Source organism: Tursiops truncatus, chromosome 8 (assembly GCF_011762595.2).
Source record: "Tursiops truncatus isolate mTurTru1 chromosome 8, mTurTru1.mat.Y, whole genome shotgun sequence".
NCBI lineage: Eukaryota > Metazoa > Chordata > Mammalia > Artiodactyla > Delphinidae > Tursiops > Tursiops truncatus.
The window spans coordinates 84921871-84946602 of NC_047041.1; the positions used below are offsets into that span (position 1 = coordinate 84921871).

The 24732-nt window shown below is 44.5% G+C and overlaps 1 long non-coding RNA gene across 1 annotated transcript; it reads left to right on the plus strand.

The window, feature by feature from the left end:
• The first annotated feature begins 1893 nt into the window (after positions 1-1893).
• Positions 1894-17280, plus strand: LOC141279381 (uncharacterized). Its single transcript, XR_012333518.1, has 2 exons — positions 1894-2151; positions 8318-17280. It is a non-coding gene; the product is annotated as an uncharacterized lncRNA (long non-coding RNA).
• The last annotated feature ends 7452 nt before the right edge of the window (positions 17281-24732 follow it).

Sequence of the window (24732 nt, forward strand, 5' to 3'; positions counted from 1 at the left end):
CTACTAATATTCTGTCTGGATGATCTATCCATTGGTGTAAGTGAGGTGTTAAAGTCCCCCACTATTATTGTGTTACTATCAATTTCCTCTTTTATAGCTGTTGGCATTTGCCTTATGTATTGAGGTGCTCCTGTATTGGGTGTATATATATTTATAATTGTTATATCTTCTGCTTGGATTGATCCCTTGATCATTATGTAGTGTCCTTCCTTGTCTCTTGTAACATTCTTTATTTTAAAGTCTATTTTATTTGATATGAGAATTGCTACTCCAGCTTTCCTTTGATTTACATTTTCATAGAATATCTTTTTTGCATTTTTCCATTGCATTTGCATGGAATATCTTTTTCTATCCCCTTACTTTCAGTGTGTATGTGTCCCTAGGTCTGAAGTGGGTCTCAGCATATATATATATATATATATGACAGCATATATATAGGTCTTATTTTTGTATCCATTCAGTGAGCCTGTGTCTTTTTGTTGGAACATTTAATCCATTCACATTTAAGATAATTATTGATATGTATGTTCCTATTACCATTTTCTTAATTGTTTTGGGTTTGTTTTTGTAGGTCCTTTTCTTCTGTTGTGTTTCCCACTTAGAGAAGTTCCTTTAGCATTTGTTGTAGAGCTGGTTTGGTGGTGCTGAATTCTCTTAGCTTTTGTTTGTCTGTAAAGCTTTTGATTTCTCCATTGAATCTGAATGTGATCCTTGCTGGGTGAAGTAATCTTCATTGTACGTTCTTCCCTTTCATCACTTTAACTATATTGTGTCACTCCCTTCTGGCTTGTAGAGTTTCTGCTGAGAAATCAGCTGTTAACCTTATGGGAGTCCCCTTGTATGTTATTTGTCATTTTTCCCTTGTTGCTTTTAATAATTTTTCTTTGTCTTTGATTTTTGTCAATTTGATTACAATGTGTCTCAGTGTGTTTCTCCTTGGGTTTATCCTCCCTGGGACTCTCTGCATTTCCTGGACCTGGATGGATATTTCCTTTCCCATGTTAGGGAATTTTTCGACAATAATCTCTTCAAATATTTTTTTCGGGTCCTTCCTCTCTCTCTTCTTATTCTGAGACCCCTATAATGCAAATGTTGGTGTATTTAATGTTGTCTCAGAGGTCTCTCACACTGTCTTCAATTCTTTTCATTCTTTTTTCTTTATTCTGTTCCGTGGCAGTTAACTCCACCATTCTGTCTTCAAGGTCACTTCTCCGTTCTTCTGCCACAGTTATACTGCTATTGATTCCTTCTAGTGTATTTTTCATTTCAGGTATTTTATTGTTCATCTCTGTTTGTTCCTTAATTCTTCTATGTGTTTTTTCGTTAACTCTTCTAGGTCTTTGTTAAACATTTCTTGCATCTTCTTCTTTTTTTTTTTTTTTTTGTGGTACGCAGGCCTCTCACTGTTGTGGCCTCTCCTGTTGTGGAGCACAGGCTCCGGACACGCAGACTCAGTGGTCATGGCTCATGGGCCCAGCCACTCCACTGCATGTGAGATCCTCCCAGACCGGGGCATGAACCTGTGTCCCCTGCATCAGCAGGCAGACTCTCAACCACTGCGCCCTCTTGCATCTTCTTGATCTTTGCCTCCATTCTTTTTCTGAGGTCCTGGATCATCTTTACTATCATTATTCTGAATTCTTTTTCTGAAAGCTTGCCTTTGTCCACTTCATTTAGTTGTTTTTCTGGGGTTTTATCTTGTTTCTTCATCTGGTACATAGTCCTCTGTCTTTTCATTTTGTTTGTCTTTCTGTGAATGTGAATTTTGCTCCACAGGCTGCAGGACTGTAGTTCTTATTACTTCTGCTGTCTGCCTTCTGGTGGATGAGGGTATCTCAGAGGCTTGTGCAAGCTTCCTGATGGGAGGGACTGGTGGTGTGTAGAGCTGGGTGTTGCTCTGGTGGGTAGAGCTCAGTAAAACTTTAATCCACTTGTCTGCTGATGGGTGGGGTTGAATTCCCTCCTTGTTGGTTTTTTGGCCTGAGGTGACCTAGCACTGGAGGCTACAGGCTCTTTGGTGGGGCTAATGTCAGACTCCGGGAGGGCTCATGCCAAGGAGTACTTCCCAGAACTTCTGCTGCCAGCATCCTTGTCCCCGTGGTGAAACAGAACCACCCCCTGCCTCTGCCAGATACCCACCAACACTACCAGGTAGGTCTGGTTCAGTCTCCTATCGGGTCACTGCTCCTTCCCCCTGGGTCCTTATGTGCACATTACTTTGTGTGTGACCTCCAAGAGTGGAGTCTCTGTTTCCCCCAGTCCTGTCAAAGTCCTGCAATCAAATCCAGCTAGGCTTTGAAGTCTGATTGTCTGGGAATTCCTCCTCCCGTTGCCGGACCCCCAGGTTGGGAAGCCTGATGTGGGGCTCAGAACCTTCACTCCAGTGGGTGGACTTCTGTGGTATAATAGTTCTCTATTTTGTTAGTCACCCACCCAGTGGTTATGGGATTTGATTTTATTGTGATTGTGTCTCTCCTACCATCTCATTGCAGTTTCTCCTTTGTCTTTGGATGTGGGATATCTTTTTTGGTGAGTTCCAGTGTCTTCCTGTCAATGATTGTTCAGCAGTTAGTTGTGATTCCGGTGCTCTCACAAGAGGGAATGAGCACATGTCCTTCTACTCGCCATCTTGAACCAATCTCTCTCTCTTTTTTTTTTATGACTAATAGTCCATTTGTATATATGTACCACATCTTCTTTATCCATTCCTCTGTTGATGGACATTTAAGGTGCTTCCATGTCCTGACTATTGTGAACAGTGTTACAGTGAACTTTGGGGTGCATGTATCTTTTCCAATTATGGTTTTCTCCAGATATATACACAGGAGTGTGATTGCTGTATCATATGGTATCTCTATTTTCAGTTCTTTGCCCTTGATGTGGGACTTTGATGTGGGCAAAATGCATGGAACTGTCCACCATGTTGTGCTAAAGTCAGGTGGACTGAGGGTCTATGATGGAATATGTCACAGTGTCTTCTCACTCTCTCATGGCTACAGGACCCTTTGCCCCTTCAGACCCATCATCACAACAGCTTCTGCCCTTACTAACCCTAGGGTCCTTCATCATCCCTTGTTTGTTTCTACTTATGAGCACTATGCTTTGGTAAATAACCCCTCCTTGAACCCTCTCCAATCATCCTTTGGAGTGGCCATCTGTTTTGTGCCAAAATTCTAACAGATAGAATGAGTGCGTCTCCAGAAGTGAACATAAAATGAGCTAAAATCCAGACAGCTAGACTAAACAAGGCCTAGTATTTCTACAGCCACCCACCATGCACATATCTGCTCCTTATTGAAATGTTCAGAGCCACAGAATCAACTTTCTGGCTCCTCAAGATCCAGAGACTTTGAGAAAGCACTTTTCATGCCAAGGAAACACATGATTTCTTTTATTTTCTTTAATTTTTATTGGAGTATAATTGCTTTACAATGGTGTGTTAGTTTCTGCTTTATAACAAAGTGAATCAGCTATACATATACATATATCCCCATATCCCCTCCCTCTTGCGTCTCCCTCCCACCCTCCCTATCCCACCTTTCTAGGTGGTCACAAAGCACCGAGCTGATCTCCCTGTGTTATGTGGCTGCTTCCCACTAGCTCTCTATTTTACATTTGGTAGTGTATATATGTCCATGCCACTCTCTCACTTCATCACATCTTACCCTTCCCCCTCTCCATATCCTCAAGTCCATTCTCTACGTCTGTGTCTTTATTCCTGTCCTGCTCCCAGGTTTTTCAAAACAATTTTTTTTTTAGATTCCATATTCATGTGTTAGCATGCAGTATTTGTTTTTCTCTTTCTGACTTACTTCACTTTGTATGACAGACTCTAGGTCCATCCACCTCACTACAAATAACTCAATTTCATTTCTTTTTATGGATGAGTAATATTCCACTGATATATGTGCCACATCTTCTTTATCTATTCATCTGTGGATGGATACTTAGGTTGCTTCCATGTCCTGGCTATTGTAAATAAAGCTGCAATGAACATTGTGGTACATGACTCTTTTTGAATTATGGTTTTCTCAGGGTATATGCCCAGTAGTGGGATTGCTGAGTCATATGGTAGTTCTATTTTTAGTTTTTTAAGGAACCTCCGTACTGTTCCCCATAGTGGCTGTATCAGTTTACATTCCCACCAACAGTGCAAGAGGGTTCCCTTTTCTCCACACCCTCTCCAGCATTTATCGTTTGTAGATTTTTTGATGATGGCCATTCTGACTGGTGTGAGGTGATACCTCATTGTAGTTTTTATTTGCATTTCTCTAATGATTAGTGATGTTGAGCATCCTTCCATGTGTTTGTTGGCAATCTGTATATCTTTGGAGAAATGTCTATTTAGGTCTTCTGCTCATTTTTGGATTGGTTTGTTTGTTTTTTTTGATATTGAGCTGCATGAGATGCTTGTACATTTTGGAGATTAATTCTTTGTCAGTTGCTTCATTTGCAAATATTTTCTCCCATTCTGAAGGTTGTCTTTTTGTCTTGTTTATGTTTTCCTTTGCTGTACAAAAGCTTTTAAGTTTCATTAGATCCCATTTGTTTATTTTTATTTCCATTTCTCTAGGAGATGGGTCAAAAAGGATCTTGCTGTGATTTATGTCATAGAGTGTCTGCCTATGTTTTCCTCTAAGAGTTTTATAGTATCTGGCCTTATATTTAGGCCTTTAATCCATTTTGAGTTTATTTTTGTGTATGGTGTTAGGGAGTGTTCTAATTTCATTCTTTTACATGTAGCTGTCCAGTTTTCCCAACACCATGTATTGAAGAGGCTCTTTTCTCCATTGTATATTCTTGCCTCCTTTATCAAAAATAAGGTGACCATATGTGCGTGGGTTTATCTCTGGGCTTCCTATACTGTTCCATTGATCTATATTTCTGTTTTTGTGCCAGTACCATACTGTCTTGATTACTATAGCTTTGTAGTATAGTCTGAAGTCAGGGAGCCTGATTCCTCCAGCTCCATTTTTCTTTCTCAAGATTGCTTTGGCTATTTGAGGTCTTTTGTATTTCCATACAAATCGTGAAATATTTTGTTCTAGTTCTGTGAAAAATGCCAGTGGTAGTTTGATAGGGATTGCACTGAATCTGCAGATTGCTTTGGATAGTATAGTCATTTTCACAATGTTGATTCTTCCAATCTGAGAACATGGTATATCTCTCCATGTTTGTATCGTCTTTAATTTCTCTCATCATTGTCTTCTAGTTTTCTGCATACAGGCTTTTTGTCTCCTTAGATAGGTTTATTCCTAGGTATTTTATTCTTTTTGTTGCAATGGTAAATGGGAGTCTTTCCTTAATTTCTCTTTCAGATTTTTCATCATTACTGTATAGGAATGCAAGAGATTTCTGTGCATTAATTTTGTATCCTGCTACTTTACCAAATTCATTGATTAGCTCTAGTAGTTTTCTGGTAGCATCTTTAGCATTCTCTATGTATAGTATCATGTCATCTGCAAACAGTGACAGGCTTTATTTCTTCTTTTCCAGTTTGGATTCCTCTTATTTCTTTTTCTTCTCTGATTGCTGTGACTAAAACTTCCAAAACTATGTTGAATAATAGTGGTGAGAGTGGACGACCTTGTCTTGTTCCTGATCTTAGAGGAAATGGTTTCAGTTTTTTACCATTGGGAACAATGTTGGCTGTGGGTCTGTCATATATGGCCTTTATTATGTTGAGGAAAGTTTACTTTTTGCCACTTTCTGGAGGGTTTTTATCATAAATGGGTGTTGAATTTTGTCAAAAGCTTTTTCTGCATCTATTGAGATGATCATATGGTTTTTATCCTTCAATTTGTTAATATGTTTTATTACATTGGTTGATTTGCATATATTGAAGAATCCTTGCATTCCTGGGATAAACCCCACTTGATCATGTTTTATGATCCTTTTCATGTGTTGTTGGATCTGTTTGCTAGTATTTACACATGCTTTCTTTTAGAGGTAGCATGCAAATTTATTATTAAAAATTTTTTTCTGTATGACTTTGAAATATCTCAGGAACAGAAGTTTTTTTTTAAGGAAATGAAAATCATATAATGTTTAATTCCCTGAAACTAGCGACATTGACATCTATCATTCTGTGTGACTGCCCAGGATATAAACCTCTTTGCTATGTATGGAGAATTTCCCACCTTATGACTCTTAGTAGAAAGGAGAGACTACTTCCCAGACTCCTCTGCAACAAGGAAATTTGCATGTGACTCAGGCTCCACCGCTCAGACACTCCCATACGTGGCATCCACCAGAGAGAGAGCTAGTGAGGCAAAGAGGCAGGAATCCTTGTAGCAAAGATGGTGGCAGCAGGAGCAGCTTCATCTGTTTCCTCAAAGCAGCAGTGTTTCAATGAGAGCAGCAACGTTCCATGCTCAGAATTGGAGGTAGAAGCAGCACAAGTGGTGCCGAGCATTGGCAGTAGAGGTGTCTGGTTGTGACCAGTCTGGGCATGATTTTGGATGTTGTCCAAAGCTGTGTAGATTCTAATCCTGGTTCATTGTCCCTTGCAGCTTTTTGATTTCAGATGTTGTCCATGGATGTGTAGGTTCTAACCTTGGTTCATTGCCCCTTGCAGTTTTTCGATTTGTGATGTTGTCCATGGATGTGTAGGTTCTAATCCTAGTTCATTGGCCCTTGCAGTTTTTTGAGCTAATCAATACCTTTTAATAAATTCTCCCTCTTCCCTCCCTTTTTTTGCTTTAATAGCCAGAATCCATTTCTGTATTTTGTAAATAAGTATCTTCAAATATGAAGGAGGGTTTCATTAATAGCCTTTTATAGATACATAGTATTTTATAAAAATAATTATTGGAATTTGTAGTAGAATTAATGAGTAAAATAAACAGTGTTAGAAATTCTAAGTGCAAAGTTGTCTGGTCCACTAAATTTAAACAGCTTTACTGCCTGCCGGGTGATCATTTATATCATATGTGTCTGTATGTATAATGTGTACATGTATATGTATGTGTGTGTATATATATCACAAGTACAAAATTATGCATTAGTGAGGTCCTCCTGTAGAAAGAAGACTGTAGGCTATGAACGGTGCTCTATTTAGAGCACACACTGATTGGGAGTGTGTCCTCCTTTTTGGGAGAATAAAGAACTTCAAGTGTTAAAGGACTCACAAAGATGATAATGCTTGGGTCCTCAGACTTCCTTACTTCATTCCATCATTTATTTTGTGCCTCTTTGAGATATCATATCCAATTCTCCCACTTTCCCTGTAAATCCAATGTGTGTGTGTATATGTGTGTGTGTGTGTGTGTGTGTGTGTGTGTGTGTGTGTGTGTGTGTATTATTTTAGGTCATTCCTCCTACGGAGACCTTCCTGCCTCCATCTCATTGAGCTTTACTACTCAGTCACAGATGGCTGGAAGTCCCTCTCTCTTTTGGAAATCTCCCTTCACTAAAGGATAAAATAGGGAGAGGTCAACGTAGTACCATGACCATACATGATACTAAATAAATATTTGCTTCCACATGCCAGCTCAAACCCAAGTATTAAATTCTTCCTCACCCAAACATTCTCCCCTCTTCCTGTTCCTACAGAGTGTCTTGGTTGGATTGCACAACTAAGCAAACTCAATCTGAATCTATTGAAAAACAAAGTACGAGTCATCAAGTATAAAGGCCTATGTGCCTTCATTTCAACTCAGTTATATACTCAGTTGTTGAGTGGCTAGTGTTTTCTAGGGATGACACCAGTGATTGCTGTTGTTATTAAGGGGGGATTTAAAAGTCTGGACCAGTGGTTCTCAGAGTGTGGTCCCTGAACCAGCAGTATCAGCTTCATTTGGGAATGTATTACAAATGAAAATTCCCAGGCTGTACCCCAGACCCTACTGAATCAGAAACTCTGGCGGTGGGGCCCAGAAATATGTATTTGAACAAGTCTCTCACGTGTTCTGGTGCACACTCAATTTTGAGAACACTTGCTCTAGAACAATGGCTCTTAATTCTGTCTGCCCTTAGTATCACCTGGGATGCTCTTTCAAAATAGCAAAGGCTGGGTCCCACCACTGACCAATTGAATCACAACCTCTGGGGGTAAGGCCTAAGCACTGGGAGATTGCAGAAGCTCCTCAGTTACTTCTGTTGAGCTGCCAAAGTTGGGACCAATGATCTAAAGGCTCACATTCAGTATAGTCATGGAGCTCTAATACAAAGCAAAGTGGGACAGCATTTTAGAATAAAGATACTAAAACAGGCTATAGATAAGTAAGGAGTAATCTGAAATAATGCTAGTTGCTGTAACAGATACACTTTCAAAGCATTGGTACCATAACATTTATTTCTTTTACTCCTGCAACAGCCTAGTGCAAGATCTGCAACTCTCTGCTTCATGCAGCTGCTCCAGAGACCCAGGCTCCTTCCATCTTGTGGCTCCATCCTCCTCTAAGTCCTTGGAGTCCTCCCCATTCAGCAGGTGGATAAGGAAGGAGAGTAAGGACCTCAGGATGTATGGCCCTCACCAAACTTCATGGGAGGGTGTGAACCCAGAAAGAAGAACCTGAGAGAGCTTTAGCAGGCAGCCCTGCTGCATCATCTGTGATTTTCCTCAAGGGACTGTCATCAAACATCTTGAACAAATGAACTTCAAGTTTGTAGGAAACACATGAACTCTGCATTCCCATCAGTTATATATGGACTTCCCATGCTTTTCCAAAAGAAGGCAAATAAAGAAGTTATATAGGGACTTCCCTGGTGGCACAGTGATTAAGACTCTACGCTCCCAATGCAAGGGGCCAGGGTTTGATCCCTGGTCACAGAACTAGATCCCACATGCATACCGCAACTAAGAGTTTTCATGCCACAACTAAGGAGCCTGAAAGTAAGGAGCTGACGAGCCACAACTAAGGAGCCCTGGAGCCGCAACTAAGGAGCCCACCTGCTGCAACTAAGACCTGGTGCAACCAAATAAATAAATAAATATTAAAAAACAAAAAAAGAAGAAGTTATATAGTTGGATCTCCAAGTTGGATAACTTGAATCCGGAAAAAGTGTGAATATTTTGAGGACACAGTGAAAACAGCAGGTTTTGAGGATAAAGTCACAATAAAGGAAAGAGGAGGAGGAGACTGTTAGAACCTTCCAGATGTCTTGAAGAAAGTAGTTTTACAAGTCTAAAAATAACTGAGATATTTGGATAGGACGACAATCTGACAACTATGTCTGTGAATGTTTCCCTATACACATTTATGTTTATTCAGTCAAGCTCTCCATGTATCGTGGGATGTGCCGTTTCTCAGCTATGATAATCACTTGGCATCAGAATCTGCCGGAGGGTTTGCGTGAGTTGCCTTCTGGGTCATGTAGTGGCAAGTTGAGGGCAGCCATGATGGGCTGTGGGTGGTTAGGAAAAGGCAGTGGTTCTATGGGAGGCTGGTAGAGTTATTTACAAAGCTTTAGGTATTTTAGGCAAACCATTCTAAAACTGACTTTTTCAAAGATGCGTCAACAGAGGTTTCAAAACTGGCCAGAAATGATGGTTCCTGGCTCTAATGCAAGTTAGCTACATCTCCTGGAATTACAATCTAAAGTGTTCCTTCATTCATTGATTCAAGAAAAGTACAGAGAGAAGCTAATGTTTGCCAGAAACTGTCATGCCCTGGGGATGCTCCAGTGATCAACACAGAATGTGCACCCTGCTTTCCCTGAGCTTGCGTCTGGTAGGGATGGTATATGAGCAATTGGCTCTTATAGTGCAGTATGATAAGACCTTTGTGGAGTCTTAGAGGATGTCCAAGGTGGCACTGACCTAGTCTTTGGAGGAAAGGGTGTATTGGTCTGCAAATAGCAGACTCCATCCCCTCACCTTGACCTCTCCCCAGGGAGGGGGAAAGAACAGTGGCTTTAACAACTAAGAAGTTTATATTTCCAGAAGCAGGCAGTCCAGGCTTATATGGCAGCTTAAAGATGCCATCAGAGCCTTTGCTCAGTCATTCTTGGCGTATGGATTGTGTCCTCGTGGCTGCAAAATGGCTTTTAGAGTTCTAGGCGCAATTCTGCATTCCAGGTAGTAAGAAGAGGAAGATCAGATGGCAAAATGCCAGATGAATCTGTTGGAGGTTTTCCAGAGTCTCAATCCAGCACCTTCTTATCTTTTTGGCCACAGCTGTGTCCCATGGCTACGCTAGATGCAAGGGTGGTGAGAAATGTAGCTTTTGCCTCAAAACTTCGCCAAGTCAGGCTGAAGTGGACTTGCGTTCATCAGGAAGAAGGCAAAGTGGCTACAGGGAAGGCGATTCCAACCACTTGTCCCAGGGGCCAGGTTACGTAGAGGAAGCAGGCGCTGTATTCCTGGCCACTGTGTTGTAGCCTCCATGGGTTTTGCTTTTGTTTTTCCAGCTCTCACTGCTCTAGCAGTTGCAGGTGATCACAAGGCAGGAGCAGGTACGGGGACCTGCTGAAGCCTGAAATCGCTTCCTCCGATTCCCCCCATTTCGGGCAGACCCACCTGCAAGCAAGCTGGGTGTGCTCCATGTTGGTTGCAACAGGGAACCAGACAGATTCCCCTTCCCCGAGGCTCCGCATTCAGTGAAGACGTCAAAAACACAACCATTCCCATTTTAAGCATTTCACTGTTTTTACACATTATATTAATTCCTCCCAGCAAACTTGAAGGGAAAGCAAGTATGTGGTCTCATTATAAGGATAAGGAAACAGAAGGCCAGAGAGGGTGGAGACTTGCCCAGGGCCACACTGCAGGTTAGGGGCAAACACTGGACCAAGATGCTGGGCTTGCGCTTCTCTCCTGTCCAGAGCCAGCTCCCGCCCTGGTGTGGATGCCTATGAGCTGCCCACATTCAGCAGGGTTGAGCTGAAAGCCTGGCTCAGGTAAGCAGGAGGATTGGAGAAGGAGGACGGACGAGCTGGGGGCCGCAGGCATCGGAGCCGTCAGCCATGGTATCTGCCAGCTTTGCTGATCGGTCCCCACTGCGCTGGTCCCCTCCAGTTCCTGCAGGGGAGACGGTGGCGGCTTTCCTTGTGGTCATAAGCTTCGGGAAGGTGCTCCCATCCTTGGCCTTCTAGGATGGCACCTCCCTGGACAAGTTCCCCCTCTTTTCCCAGTCAAACGCCGCTGGTTCTTTTCCCTTCGCAGAAGACCTGGGAAAGTTGGTCTTATTCTCTTCAGTCCCTTCTTGCTCTCAGTTCCTGTGGAGTCTCCTTGGCTGTAAGCAGGCTTCAGGGCGGAGCCGCTCTGAGCCAGCCTTGGGATGGAACGGCCCTGGCCTTCCCCCAGCACTCTCACTTTCTCTCCGTTCCCTCCCAGCCGTGGCTCTGGCTGTCTCCCCAACCCTGTCCAGTCCTGGCAGCCACGATCTCGATGTTAGTTGCTAAGAGGAACTTTCACACTTTCCCCATGGACCATGCCTGGGCCCTAAGCTCAGGACCAAGCTGGGTCTCCACGGAGTCTCACGAAGACAGCTGTGTGGACGGGATGCGCGGAGCTGTCCCTCTCATCACCTTCCCACAGTCTGCAATGCTCTCCCAGCTCCTGCGAGGCCTATGCATGACTCAGGATTCAGTTCAAGTTTATCTCCTTTGGCAGGTCTTCCCTGCCCCCTGCCCCCTGCCCCCTCCACCGTCACAGGCTCACCAGTGTTGGAGGATTCCCTCCCCAGGGCCCACGGGTCTCAAAGCATCGACCCCCGCTGCAGTGTACTATCTGTGTATATGTCTTCTTCCTCCCTCCCCCTGAGTGTTAGATCCTTGCATTCTCTAGATCTAACCAGTGCCTGGCACTTAGTAGGCCCTCAACACATACCGGCTGAATCAAGGATGCATTATGGTGCAGGATATTATGAAAGCATGTGGGAAAAGCTTCTGTCACCTTCTTGAGGTACCTTAATCTGAAGTAGTTGCAGAGAGGGAAAGAAATAATCATAGTGCATGTTTGTTGAGCACTTAGTATATGCCAGGCATGATCACAGGCTCTTTGCAGGTCCCTGAATCTTTACAACAACCTCCATTTTGCTCATTAGAAAACAGGCACAGAGAGGTTAGGTAACTTACTCAAGGTTCCACAGCCAGGAAGTGATGGAGGAATTTCAACTGTGGAGCTCAGGCTGTTAACCCTTTACCACATGTGCTGCATCTTTAGTGCCAGCTCCCCACCCTCCCAGCCAAGCAAGAGCCCTCATGTGTATTAATTAGACTAAAAGACAAGACACAGACTTCCCAGCCCTTGCCACTCATCCCTGTGCCGATGTGGGAGTGAGAGGCAGAAGGGAGGGCTGAGGGCCGGCTGCGGGGGAAGCTGGGGAGACCTCTACAGCACAGGTGCGTCCTCGGCAGCCTGGGACACAGCACTCATGGCTGAGGAGCTGGGGCCCTTCCTCCACAAGATGGGGCAGGGAGAAGTGCCTGGGTGGAGACCCACATCAGGGCGGGAAAGGTGCCGGAGTGTCCCCATCACCCGAGGAGAAAGGTGACTCCTGTTTATCAGTCAAGGGTGAGCTGGGAACAGCTCTCAATAACACAGCACTCTGGCTTTGGGAGCAGAGCTGGTTGCTTTCTCCTGGCAGAGCTAGGAAATAGAACCACCCAGGCAGGGCTCGCTCTTACCCACGAATGTCTCCTTCTGTTCAGGTGTTGCCACAGTCTCTGAAATGCCACCACTGGCGAGAGATTTGGAAACATTACCCCTTTCTGTTCTTGCAAGATAAAAAGAGTTCATGTCATTTTAGAACTTGTCATGAAAAGCATTCAGATTCCCTATCTCAGTTGAATCTCCCAGGTTGGCTATAAAGCCTGAGGGCTCGCAGTAGCTATTGAGGCACTCAAGTGATGCGCCTGTTTGACTCGTACACAGACTGCCTGAATCCCACTTCTGACCGGCTACAGAACCTGGGCAGCTCACCTGCCCTCCCACTGCCTCAGCTCTCTTTGCCCATAAATGGGGTGATGATAGTACCTACTCATAGAACTGTCAGGACTAAATAAGTGACCGATGTGACATGTGGCATCATGCAGTATCATCTGGCACGCAGCAAGGGGTAATGTAAGCATCAGCTGTTATCATTATTCTGTTTTATAGGTGAGGAAAAGTGAGGCTCAGAGAGGTGAAGTGACTTTCCCCAGGTCACACAGCCAGTTGGTGGCAGAATGAAGATCCAATCTCTGTAACTTGATCTTCCAACTTCTCCTGGGATGTTTGGTAACCGGCCCAGGAGATGGGCTAGAGGAGAGCAGAGCCATGGTGCTCTCAGACTTGATTGTTTGGGCTGCCTCTGCATTTGTCACTACCATGTGAAGATGTGGTAAGACCCACCCTTTATGGGACAAGAGAAGCTGTCCTCATGGAGGTGCCCCTTCGATGTATGATGGCATTTCCTGTGGTATTTGGGCCCTTTGGGGAAGCATAAATTAGCTAATATCTAAGAAGCAGGGGGCCCCAGCCAGGGCACTGGGCAGGCACGGTAGTCCTGACGGTATGTGGCATAGGGGCAGTGTTCTGTCTAAACAAAACTGTCCCTGAGCTCCGTGGCCCTGGGGACAAGACCCACCATTCCCTGGGCTGTACTCCTCGAGAAGGAGGTTGGGAAGTCTAGCTGGCAGGCAGCTCTCACGGGCTAACCCAGAAAGGTGGCTTGGTCTCGAGGACATTGGCACCGTAGCAGGCAAGTGGCAAAAAAATGTCAGTGAGATATATGTGTTTGAAAGACAACACTAGGCCATGAGCTTTCCCGGAGGGCGTGGCTCAGACTTGGGAGCTCCCAGAGGGCCACCTACGTGTCTGAAAGACAGCACTAGGCCGTGAGCTTTCCCAGACGGCGTGGCTGAGACTGGAGACCTCCCAGAGGGCCACCTGGCCTTTTTCTGGCTCTTGCCCATTCTCCACACGTCGGGCCGTGGGCACGTGCTCTGCAGGGCCAGCTGTGAGGCTGGGGTCTGCTGTCTGGTCCTCCCTCCCTCGTGCGTACGGGGGACCTGGGGGGGCCCTAAGCCGGAGCTGCTGCCCCCAGACTGCAGCAAAGCCGCGCCGTGACTACTGCCCTCAGGCCCGAGCTGGCTTAGGCTTCACCAGAAAGGAAAACGCCCCCTCCTTGTGCAATGGGTGCAGCCTCTTCTGGAATCTTCCACAAGCCAAGCCTGACTGAGCGTGGGTGACCGGGGACCCGGGCACTTGTCTATTCATTTTGTATCCTTTTAATATTGTTGTTACAGAAGTAAACACCCCCAAAGTAGAAAAGTTAGAAAATATGGATGACAAGAGACATGAAAACCATCCATAACGCTGCCTTCCGGAAGTAAGTCCGGTTTACTTTTCCTTCCAGTCTTTTTTCTGTGTCCACATGCGTGTGCACGACGTGCTCCTTATTCAAATGAGAACATAGGATGAACTGCGCCTGGGGAATCCGATTCTTCTTCATTTCACACAGTAGGGGTGAGCACGTATCTCTGTCAGAGCACATTTTTCTTTGCCAACATGTTTCCTCACTATTTGTTTTCCCTAAGCCCTCTTTCAAAGGTGTTCAGCACTTGGTTTGGGTCACAGGTCCCAACTGGATCCCAGGATCCGGCCCTTTTGAGCTAAGTGTGCCAGGGCAGGCCCTGTAGTTTTGAGTAATGGAAAAGCCCCAGGCTGGCTGTTTGCAGCAAGTGTTCGTGCCCAGCCCTGCTCTGACTCATGGGCCATCTTAGACGAGTCACTTCACCCCTCTGGGTCTCAGTTTCTTTGCCTATGAAACGGGATGGCTGGTTTAAGGGCTCTGCCAGCTCTGAAGTGCTATGACTAAGCAGCTGGAGACTCACAGGATTCCAGAAGACTCTGGGAGCATTGCTGCTGAGGGGGAGTTGCTTCTTCCTGGTGAGTAAGCCAGAGTCTGGGTCTAGGCGAGCCGAGCTGGGGGTCTCCGTCTGGAAGATCTGAAAGCCCCTCTGGGGTAGTCAGTGCCCTGTGCTATAGTTCCCAGGCCTGGGTCCTCCCCATTGGCCCCACCCATGTGGACAGGGGGTGGCAGCTGCTCCGGTGCCAGCGCTGACCTCACAGCTCCACCACTTCTTGGTCATGGTATTAGTAGCCAGAACCAGCGGCCAGCAGCTGCTAGTTACATCTTGAAATACAAGCCACGTGACCCGGCAGGAAGCCAGTGCCAGCCAGTGCTGGGGCCACACTGCAGAGCTAGTGGGATCCGGGAAGGACCTAGGGAAGACACCTTGGGTGGGCAGGCCTTCTCCACCTCCCTTTTCCCACCACTGCCCTCCCCCCTTCCCTCTCTCCTTTGCTCCTGGAGCAGCAGCTGGCTTTTGTCATTTGGGTTTGAAGAGATCCTGCCGCGAAACTTTGGAGGCCAAGGCAACTGCTGTGTGGAGGCTTCAAAGGGGCAGGAACATTATAAAATATAAGCTGCAGAATCCTTCTCCCAGAGGCATGGACCGTTTCCCTGGCACATTCCCTTGTAGAAATAATAACAATGACAACAATCATAGCAACATTGCTACCATGTAATGAGCGTTTGCTAGGGCTAGGAGCCAAATGTTCACTTGCTTCCTCTTATAATGGGTAGTCGTCGTTAGATTGCTCCCCAGAGTGAGGTGCCGCTATTATTATCCCCATTTTACAGGTGATGACATGGAAGCTCAGAGGTTAAGCAATTTGCCCAAGCCTCTCCAGCAAATGCAGTTGGACTCAGGACTGTCTGACCCTGCTCTTCCGCCTCCTTGAATTTCATGCCTCCATTGGTCAGAATCCTTCCACCGTAGTTTCAGCTTTTTCTCTGTAGGCAGAGATTTCCAGAGACTTCACAGTTCTATTGGTTCTGGACATCTATGTGCCAGGTCCTGTACTCACCAAGGGTGTACCCCAGATATGTGAGGCTTGGTCCCCAACCTAGAAGTTTAAACCATCATTGATGAGACAAAGTGTATAGATCCTGCAGTCCTAGGATGCATTTGTCTTTTTCATCACATCGTGGAAAGAACATGTGTTTTAGGGCTATGCCTACTGCAGTTTGAATCCCACCTCTGCCACTTACTAGCTGGGTTGCTCTGGGCAAGTCTTTTACCCTTTCTGTACCTCAGCTTCCTCATCTATGAAACCGATTTTATAGGCTGACTCGTAAGCATTAAAGAGACTATATGTAGAGTACTGTCATATAGTATGTGCTTAATAAATATTAGCTATTGTTATAATGACTGAAAGAATAGGGTCCTGAGTCAGATAGCCTGGGCTGGATCCTACCTTCTCCACGTACCAGTTATATGACCTTGAATTGTGTACTTTTGCCACTATATTCCTCAGTTTCTTCCTCTACGAAATGGGGGTGATAATAGGATTGTTGTAAGGAGTACATGAAAGCATACGTATGTATCAGAGCAACAGGAGGCATCTTAGCAAATATTAAGTAAATACCTTAGGAAATACTGACACATATCAACTGCTCAATATATGCTAATTTTTATTATTAATTATTTTTACTTTATTACTAGCATCATTTTATTTTTATCATTATTATTAGTCATCCATCTGATTTACAGATTCAAAATCCCCTCGCTGATTCTCCTAGACGACCGTATTTCTATCCATGGCACTACACATTAAAATCGTCCAAATTGACAACTTCAGAATCACTGAAAAGTTTTCTTTCCCCGTCTACTGTCATCTTGTCAATTCTTTCCGGATTGTTTCTTCCATCAAAGATCTCCTTTCCATTCCCACTGACTTCATACCTCGTCAGTCATGTCTACCTGATGTGAATGCAGCATTTCTTCTGGGAGCCATTATTGATGCGGGGAGAAGAAGACATGGTGGCAGCGGGCACGTGGCCCTTCCCCATCCACTCCCCTCTGCTTGATTATTTCCGATCTACACATGCAAATAATTATGCCCTGAACTTAGTTCTATCTGCTCCCCTGCTGGAAGAACAATCAATGGTTCCCCATGTCTTTTACTTTATATACAGATTCCTGAGGTTGAGATTCAATATTTTCCACAGGCTGGCCCAAACCTGCCAGGAGTCACTATTGTTGACTCTCTACCTGGCATGTAGATTATTTTATAATTACTTTATACCCTTCATAGTAGTTCACCTGTCATTGATTGGTTCAGGATTGGGCGGCCCTAAGCCACTTCACATCAGTGAGATGTGAGGAGAGATTTGCTCAGGGCTTCTGGGAGAGAGAAACTTCTTTTTCCTCTCTCCCTTTCAACGTGAACAACCTGTTCCCTGGATGCAGCTGGCAGCCATCTTGTAGCCATGAGAACGGCCATGAAGAGGGCAGTGTCAACACAGAGCAGAGGAGAACCAAGAGAAGAACAGAGAAACAGCATGGAGCCCTGGTCAAACTGCTTCTGGAGTTCCCCTGGCTCCGGACTGCCTGCCTCTTGGCAAGAGAATACGGGTGGCAATGATGTTTGCCACTTTCAAGCCTGGCCCCTAAAATGACCCCTGCAGCTTCTGCTGTCTGGCTGAATGCAGAGGCCCAAGTGGAAGACTCTGTGAGGGCTTTAAGGCATGGCCAAGCCACCAGAGGCAAGAAACCTGGATATCTGAGTCACTGTTTGAAGGAGAACTGCCCGGGAATGCTGCCCCACCAAGAACATCTGCATTGAACCTCGTATAAGAACACAATAAAGTCCTATTGTGTTAAGACACTAAAGTGTTGAGATTGTTTGTTGGTTAGTGAACTCTGCCTAATACGGGTTATAAAGACAGGGTTTAGCAAAATCTTGGGGCATAGGTAGCTGACAGTTCTATCCAGATGATCAGCAAAGGACAGGTTAAAAAAACCTTTACCTGATGACCAGGAGAAGGATAGCAAGTAGAGGCCTTTGCAGTGGAATGGGTCACCCAACTGAGAAGGGATGGTTAGCTCAGTTTCCTAATGTTGGCTGCGAATGGCATGTGCTGGGCAGAGGCTGGGCGGTCTCTGGACACTGACTCTACTCCTGTTCTTGGGGTCCCACTTGGGCCTATTATATAATGGCCCTTCTTTTAGGTCCCATAGACCTCCTCCCTCTTCTGCCTTTCATTTTGACAGATGTTACCAAACCATCATCCACAAAAACTAAGCCCATTTGAAGTCCCATCAACTCTTTATGGGTTGGGGGTGAGTGCCTATTTCATTCTGTACTATCCAGCACTGCATATTCTGAAACTTTAATTTTGAAAAACTTTTACTGTGGCAAAAAACGCATAACATGAATTTTATCATCTTAACCCTTTATAAATGGACAGCTCAATGGCATTAAGTGTCTTTGCATTGTTATATAGCCAATCTCCAGGACTTTTCCATCTTGCCAAACTTAAACTCTTTACCCACTAAACAACAAGTGCCCATTCCCCCCTCCCCTCTCCCCGCCGGCAACCGCCATTCTACTTTCTACCTCTATGGGTTTGACGACTCTAGGTGCCTCACGTAAGTGGAAGCATACAGTATTTGTCTTTCCATGATTGGTTTATTTCACTCAGCTTAATGGTTTCAAAGTTCATTCACGTCACAGCACGTGACAGCTTCCCTTCTTTTTAAGGTAGAAAAATGTTTCATTGTATGCATCTACCACATTTTGCTTATCCATTCATCCATTGGACACTTGCGTTGCTTCCACCTTTTAGCTATTGTGAATGGCGCTGCTATGAACATGGGTATGCAAATATTTCTTCAAGATCTTGCTTTCAAGTCTTTTACTTATACAACCAGGAGTGGAATGGCTAGGTCATATGGTAATTCTATTTTGAGTTTTTTGAGAAATCACCATACCGTTTTCCATCGTGGCTGCATCATTTTACCTTCCCACCAACAGTGTGTGAGGGTTGCAAAGTCCCCACACCCTTGCCAGCACTTGTTGTAGTAGCCATCCTAGTGGGTTTAAGGTGACGTCTCACTGTGATTTTGATTTGCATTTCCCTAGTGGTTAGTGACATGGAGCATCTTTTCATGTGTTTTCTGTTTAATCTGCTTTAGCTTTTTATTTCCATTTTTTCATTCTATTTGGAGGTCAAAGAGGAACTTTCTTCCCAATGGTGAGATGTCTCCACTTCTCAGTCTTATAAGGACTACCCCAACTTGGCAAACAACTGCTCAAGTCTGCGATGAGTTGCATCTCAGTGGTGGTGGAAAAGCTCACATTCACGATCACCACGCTCACCAGAAGCAAAGTTTACACAGCACTTTGTAGTTTACACGATATCTCACTTGATCATCACAGCAGCCTTGCAAGGTGCAGAGGACAGATGAGGAAATTGAGGTTCAGAGATGAGAACAGAGAAATAGAAGGAAACTAGTTCTTTAAAATCATAACCACTGAAACAAATGTCTAGTGATGCACAACACACATGTCTGGCCGCCTACCCAACATCCGTTCTCTCCTTTTCCTTTTGTCAGAGCCCGATTTTGTTGGGGTATCCACCTTATTGGGTCATAACTCTATGAGTAGGTCTAAAAGAGTAATGGTGGTTCTAGCCTCTTGCTTAGAGATTGGTTTCACAGTGGCCAATACAGTGTGAGGGGGATTTTAGAAAAGATTTCTCATCTAAAATAGTAAAGCAGGGACAGCTTGGTCTCTTCTCTTTTTCTCGATGCGGTGGTTCCTGGACGGGATGCCTGGAATTTCAGCATCGATCTTAGGAACACAGGTGGGACCAATTTTAGGATGAAGCCTGAATTCTGGGATGACAGAGCAGAAGGAAACTTGTTTCTATATCACTGAGTCATTGTTAATACCACATTAGCATTTTCCCTTGTTGTAATGTGAAATAATAAGCTTCCCAAATGTAAATTGGGCCAGTTTCAACTGGGATTGTTTTGTTTTGCTTATTTGCTTCTTTTAGGTTTTCTGTTTTTTTGTTTTTGTTTGTTTGTTGTTTTTGCTTCTGACCTAATCTTATTCTATGGTGGACAGAATTACACATCGACAGGAAAGCAAAGTGAAACATGAATCAAGAGCCATGAATGTCAGAGCTGCATCTCCATGTCAGGGGCGCCCACACTAGGCCAGGGGCTAAGGGGAAGGTCAGGGGAGAAGGCAGGAGAGAGTGGGTCTAACCATGTGATCATAACCACAGATTGTATGTGAGACATACAGCACAAGGTGCAAATGGTGAGATGGAACCTGTTCTCATTATGTCCAGCAGGTCAGCTGGACATGATGAGACACAAATATTGGGTCCAGAAAGAAACCTGTCATTCCCTGGTCCAATAGTTTCTTTCTTTTTTTTTTTTAATTGAAGTGTAGTTGATTTACAATGTTTCAGGTGTACAACAAAGTGATTCATATATATATATATATATACACACACATATATGTCCTTTTTCACATTCTTTTCCATTATAAGCTATTACAAAATATTGAAAATAGTTCCCTGTGCTATACAGTAGGTCCTTGTTGTTTATCTGTTTTATGTGTCATAGTTTGTATCTGTTAATCCCAAATTCCTAACTTATCCCTCCCCCTGCTTCCCCTTTGGTAACCATAAGTTTGTTTTCTATGTCTGTGAGTCTATTTCTGTTTTGTAAATAAGTTCCTTTGTATCGCTTTTTTGTAGATTCTACATATAAGTGATATCATATGATACTTGTCTTTCTCTGTCGGACTTACTTCACTTACTGTGATAATCTCTAGGTCCATCCATGTTGCTGCAAATGGCTCAATATTTTCATGTGGAGGAATTTCAGCTAAAAATACTCCTGGCCTCTCTGATCATCCTTTACCCCCTCTTTTCTGGCCAGTGAGTTTGGAGAAAAACCAAACATTCTCCACTCAGCCCCTCCCTCTTCCCCTCTTTCAGACCCTGCAGCGAGGGACCATTCTGGGCTTCCATCCACTCTGTGGCAAGTGGAGGAAGCCTGAAGGTTTTTGGAGGGTATGCTGCAAGTTCGCTTCAGAGGGCAGTGTTAGAAAGCTCTCTCTGACCACATATTTAAAACAGATTCTTTTCTTCAGCTTTTCCTAGTAATAAAGCTGCTATCTTGATCTCCATCTATCTGTCTCCTGAATATATTTCTTCTTTAGTTCTGAACTCAGGAAGGAATATGAAAGACATTATTCATTAGACCCCTAAATCTTAACCCAAACCACAAAATCAAAATTGTTAAGTATTTCATTTAATACAAAACCTCACATTACATCTACTAGTCTACTGCTCCTATGTTATATTTCCTGCAGGATATGGAGGGACAGGAATGTTTTAATATGCCTGTTGTGATCTGGAGTATGTTTTCCAAAGTTAAGAGGGCCAAGGTCTCACAAAGGTCTTTAAAGAGCCTACGAACAATAAAGGATGGAGAGGGTGTGGAGAAAAGGGAACCCTGTTGCACTGTTGGTGGGAATGTAAATTGATACAGCCACTATGGAGAACAGTATGGAGGGTCCTTAAAAGACTAAAAATAGAACTACCATACGACCCAGCAATCCCACTACCGGACATATACCCTGAGAAGACCGTAATTCAAAAAGAGTCATGTACCACGATGTTCATTGCAGCTCTATTTACAATAGCCAAGACTTGGAAGCAACCTAAGTGTCCATCGACAGATGAATGGTTAAAGAAGATGTGGCACATATATACTATGTGATATTACTTGGCCCTAAAAATAAACGAAACTGAGTTATTTGTAGTGAGGTGGATGGACCTAGAGACTGCCATACAGAGTGAAGTAAGTCAGAAAGAGAAAAACAAATACCATATGCTAACACATATATATGGAATCTAACAAAAAATAATAGTTATGAAGAACCTAGGGGCAGGACAGGAATAAAGACAGACATAGAGAATGGACTTGAGGACACAGGGAGGGGGAAGGGTAAGCTGGGACGAAGTGAGAGAGTGGCATGGACATATATACACTACCAAACGTAAGGTAGATAGCTAGTGGGAAGCAGCCGCATAGCACCGGGAGATCAGCTTGGTGCTTTGTGACCACCTAGAGGGGTGGGATAGGGAGGGTGGGAGGGAGACGCAAGAGGGAGGGGATATGGGGATATATGTATATGTATAGCTGATTCACTTTGTTATACAGCAGAAACTAACACACCATTGTAAAGCAATTATACTCCAATAAAGATGTTAAGAAAAAAATCAAGTAAGGACAGAGATTTGACTAAAGTCTCAGACTCAGGAGAGACAGGAGGTGTGTGTAAGGAACAGGTGGCAGGGCTGAGAGGTGTGTATGAAATAAGAAGTTCTAAAATAATTTGACCTGTTGGATGATTGCAAACCAGGCTGTGTTTGCCTCTAAGAAAATATTCTGGGTTTCAACCACATGATGTTGAGTCAGCTGAGTCTAAAGGTACAGAAAAAATAGTGTTAGTAGTAGCAGCAGTTACGGCAGCAGCAGTACTAGTACCAGCTAAGATATATGGAATGTATGTTATTTTATTTTATTCCATTATTTTATTCAGTCCTCACCACAGCCCTATGGATTAAGCATTATATTAGCTTTGTTTTACATTTGAGGAAATTGGGGCTTAGAGAGATGAAGTAGTTTGTCCAAGGTCACACAGCTAGCAAGTACCAATTCCCATTCCTGATAAATTTTCTGAGGAAAAATTTGATGGAAGCAAAAAGCAGCATGTATAAGAATTTCCATTAGAATGTTTGATATAATTGTGACCAGACAAAGCAACTTACATGGACATCAGCAAGGAAATAGTTTAATAAATTATGCTACATCCAATCAATGGAATGCTAGATATAATTTTAAAAGAGTAATTCTGGAACTCTCATTGAAAAATGAGCACTAGAGAATTCAGTGCTAAGGGAACAAAGAAGAAGAGAAAATGGTGTGTACACCGTGATGGCAAACAGTGTAGGAAAAAGAAAGTCTGAGCACGTGTGATCAGAAACTAAAAGGAGGCTTCCCTGGTGGTGCAGTGTTTGGGAGTCCGCCTGCTGATGCAGGGGACACGGGTTCGTGCCCCGGTCTGGGAAGATCCCACATGCCGCGGAGTGGCTGGGCCCGTGAGCCATGGCCGCTGAGCCTGCGCGTCAGGAGTCTGTGCTCTGCAACAGGAGAGGCCACAACAGTGAGAGGCCCGCGTACTGCAAAAACAAACAAACAAAAACTAAAAAGAAATATCAAAAATAACTTTTAATAACAAAAAGATTGGGATTTAGAATCTTTTTACCAAAATTATTTTCAGGGTTGCAGAGGCACTACCTTGTCAATAAAAGCAGAACAGATCTGAATGGAGCGCTGTAGGCAGAACTACATGCTTGTACCATCAGCTAGTTTGTTGGCGGGGGAAGCGTCCCTGGGAATGTTGGGGAGAGCTTGATACTTCTGAGCTCCATCCGACTTGCATGTATTAGCCTGATCCTAGGTGTCCTTTTAACTTGAGGCAGACGCTGAAATCCTGAGCACAGGTTTCTATAAGCATCCCACAGGGAAGGGAAACTTTGATTCTGACTCCAATCAGCTAGAATTCTGAAACTCCATGTAGCAGGGAGGTTTTGCAGACTGCCCAAAGTACTGGTGACATCACTGAGTCGTGGGTGGAGAAAGGCATGGGAGAGAAGGTGAAGACCATAAACTTTTCTAGAGGAAATGAGACGCAAATGAGTAAAGGGCAGGAAAGAGAGAAACAAATGCTGAGGTGTTGGGTGGTAAGTGACTTTCTCAAATGGTTAAGACAGGAAAAGGCAGGCCAGTAACCCAGTTTCCTCAGTCCACAGAGGCCCTCATTGCAGTAGAAAGAACAAGGGCTTTGGCATCAGACAAGGTTCCGTCAGTGGCTCCACTGCTGTGTGACTATGGGCAGGCCACACTTAACCTCCCTGATCCTCAGGTTCTCTATCACTAAGTGGCAGTAGCCATTCCTACAGCACGGAAGTCACTGAGACATCCTGAAATCACCCTTCTCCCAGTGACTGCTCTATACAAAACTGGGACTTTGTCTTCCATCTCTCTCCCCGTGGAGATGGGGACTGTATAGTATATTCTGTGCCCTCCGTGTTTATCCCATGAGCTAACTTCCGGTCATTCTGTCTTTCTCCCCAGCAAAGGACCAGAGAAGCCTGTCCTGGCTTCCCGAGGGAAGAGAGAAGCGTAAAACAGGCTGTGCCCTAGAGCCATCCTCTGCTCTGAAGGTTAGTTTCCAGATTGCGTGTGATGAGAACGGAAACACATGAAAGACCTAAACCAGGCCGCCAGGGGCCAACACTCTGTGGGTGGGGAAAGAGAAAGGGACAAAACCCGGCTGACAAGGTGGCAGATGGGCAGACCAAGGTGGTGGGAGCGAGACTGAAGTTTCAAGAAAAGGCATAAATGTGGTTGGTGGGAGGGGAAGCCAGCCGAGAGGTAGGAATGAAGGGAAACTGGGGAGATGATGAACAATGAGGATGTGAGGAGGAAAGGGGGAAAGTGAAAGGGAGACAAGTCAGGGGGAAAACAGAAGTTAAAAGAAGATAGAAAGAGGGGGGAGTGAGAAAGATGAGACGTATCTGAGAAATCGATAGAATGCCCATCATTCCCGTGCATCCCACAGACGTCACCCACCTCTGCCTAGCACAGGGGCACCATGAATACAACGTAGAGGGGAGCAAGCTCCGGTCATGGGACATGGGGCAATTTCTCCATGAGATGAGGCAATGCATATGCCACTGTTGGTTGATTTGTCGGTGGAGATACATGACCCCCTGTTCTGGGGGTTCCCCTCCTCCACAAGACTAGGCCGGAATAAAGAAAGTTTTCCACTCTTGAATAAGAGCAGGCCATGTCTTGCCAGTGCCAACTATCACTGGCATGGCCCCATCTGGCCTGGGAAAGGGGCAGTGGTTGCTA